The sequence below is a fragment of the Bos grunniens genome, chromosome 7 (genome assembly GCF_055505025.1).
Source record: "Bos grunniens cultivar Pamir isolate PY7600 chromosome 7, Bosgru_T2T1.0, whole genome shotgun sequence".
NCBI classification, from domain to species: Eukaryota; Metazoa; Chordata; class Mammalia; order Artiodactyla; family Bovidae; genus Bos; species Bos grunniens.
In genome coordinates, this window is record NC_141171.1 from 62491337 (window position 1) to 62494403 (window position 3067).

The window sequence follows — 3067 nt, forward strand, 5'->3', positions numbered from 1 at the left end:
AGGCTCAGAACTTGTCTCTCTTTGGTAAGGGGGAAATCAGAGCTACCTCACAATGGAGGCTGCCAGCCAACAAGGTGCTGCTTGATTGCAGGATGCAGGTGTGGCTCTACAGAGGGTCCCATCACCTTCCCAATGTGGGGATGGAGCGGCTTTGTGTTTAAATTGATGTATAGTTGATTTGCAATATTACATTAGTTTTAGGTGTACAACATAGTGATACAAAAGTTCTATAGATTATCCTCTAACTAAAGTTACTATAAAGTACTGGCTATATTCCCAGTGCTGTACAGTATGTCCTTGTAGCTTATTTATTTTCTACGTAGTAGTTTGTACCTCTTAGTCCCCTACCCCTATCTTGTCCTTCCTCCTCCCGCCATTGATATCCATTAGTTTGTTCTCTATATCTTTCTTTCCTTGGAGCTTGTTATATTCATTCCTTTGTTTCATCATTTAGATTTCACATATAAGTGATAACGTACAGTATTTGTCTTTCTTTGTCTGACATTGCACCTTATAAGCATAATAACCTACAGGTTCATCCATGCTGCTGCAAATTTTTATCCTTTTTTATAACTAATAATTCATTGTATGTATGTATATATATATACACACACACACATTTTCTTTATCCATTCATCTGTTGATGTACACTTAAGTTGCTTCCATATCTTGGTAATTGTAAATAATGCTGCTGTGAATATTGGGGTGCATGTATCTTTTCAAATTAGTGTTTTGTTTTCTTTGGATATATACTCAGGATTGGAACTTCTGAATCATTTGGTAGTTTTTTTTAGTTTTCTGAGGAACCTCCATACTGTCTTCCATAGCGCCTGCAACAGTTTAACATTCCCATCAACAGTGTACAAGGCTTCCCTTTCCTCCACATTGTCCCAACATTTGTTATTGGCAGTCTCTTTGATGATAGCCATTCTGACAGGTGTGAGGTGATAGATCTCATTGTGGTTTTGATCTGCATTTGTCTGCTGATTAGTGATGTTGAACATATTTTCATGTGCCTGTTGGCCGTCTGTATGTCTTCTTTGGAAAAGAAATGCATTTTTAATGGTTATTAATTTTTGCCTTTAAATATTTAATTTTTAACTCTTAATAGAATCCTGGCTTTGTCACTGACTAGCTGTGTAGCTTGGCCAAGTCACTTAACCTTTCTGTATCTTATTTTCCTCATCTATAAAGTGAGTAGACTAGTACTACCAATGTCAGAGGATTTTTAGAAAGATTAAATGAGTTAATATGTGTACAGCATTTAGAACAGTGCTTAATATTTGGTCAGCACCAAAAATTTATTACTGTTAATGTTTTCAGAATGACTAGCTAGTTTTTCCAACACCATATATTGAATAATCTTTTCCCTATGTAAAAGGTTTCTCTTATCATATTAATCAAATTTCTCTGTAGTCTGATCTGTTTTTGTATTTTCATTGGTTAGTCTTTTCTAATGCTAGTACCAAATTGTTTTAATTATGTAATATATTTAACACTTGATAGAAAGGGCCACTCATTTTACCTTTTTCGTATTTTAATTCCCCACCTCTGCATTAATTCTTCTAGACAACTTTAAGAATCTTCTAACTCCCCACCCCGATGCTGAAATGCAGCTGGGCATTTTACTGAGATTAAGTTAGATTGATAGATTATATTGGGCAAAATGGTCATATTTACAATCTGAGTTTTCCAATCTAAATGCATTATAACGGTCTATGCAAGTCTTAATTTATGCTTCTTAGCAGACTTTATTTTTCTTCACAGGTATAGCACATTTAAAAATCTTGTTTCTAGGTGCTTTTGTTTCCTATTGCTGTATATAGGATTTCTAATAACCCCTTTTATTTATTATTATTATTTTTAGATTGAGGTGACATGATTTAAAACATTATATAAGTTTCATGTGTACAAGAGTGTTTCTCCTTCTCTACATACTCCAGCACGCTCACCACCAAAAGTCAGTTTTCTTCCTAACACAGTTGTAGCCGTTGATCCGTTTGGCCCTCCCCCACCCCCAACCCTGCGGCTGGAAGCTACTAATCTTTTCCCTGTATCTATGCATTTGTATTTTTTGTCCATTTTAGTTTGTTCGTTTTTGTTTATTAGTTTTTTATATTCCACATATTAAGTGAAATCATAGGATATTTGTCTTTCTCTGTCTTATTTCACATAGTATAATATCCTCAAGGTCCATCTCACAAATAGCAAAATTTCATATTTTTTGGTGGGTTAGTAGTATTCCATTGTATATGCATATGTGTGTGCTAAGTTGCTTCAGTTATGTCTGATTTTTGCGACCCTATGGACTGTAGCCTGCCAGGCTCCTCTATCTGGGGGATTCTTCAGGCAAGAATACTGGAGAGGGTAGCCATTCCCTTCTCCAGGGCATCTTCCTGACCAAGGGATGTAACCACATCTCTTATATCTCCTGCACAGACAGGCAAGTTTCTTTACCACTCGCACCACCCGGGAAGCCCTCTACTGTGTATGCTGCTGCTGCTAAGTCGCTTCAGTCGTGTCTAACTCTGTGCGACTCCATGGACTGCAGCCTACCAATGTTGGGGGCCGGCGTGAGGCACTCCGCCCATGACAAAGGTCATGAGGAAGGAGGCTCGACATACGCAAAGGCGGGATAGAGCCTCAGGAGTCCCCCTGGAAATCCTCGAGCATCTACCCCCATAATCAGAGCCTGCCTACTTTACTACTTTGTGCTCTCCCCTACACCTCTGACTTTACGGGGGGCTGTCCCCCACCACCTCTTTCGGAGAAGGAGTTAACTTAGAGCTCCAGTTAATAATAATTCCTGGGCATGATAGGAGTGTTTCAACCTACAAACTCCTCTGAAGGTTCTCTAGCCTGTCTGACAGGCTTGTCCGGCCACATGTGATTGCTCACAGCCTCCCAACTGTGAGAGGCACGAGATGCTTTAAACCTTCTAAAAACAGGTCCCTTAGAAAAGTTAGAAAACCATTAGTATAAGTATAGTGGGCTGATTAGAAATTGTATTGGTGAAGGGTTTTTCATTTGTTGAGCCAATGTTTGTTGCTAAGACTCCACATCCCCT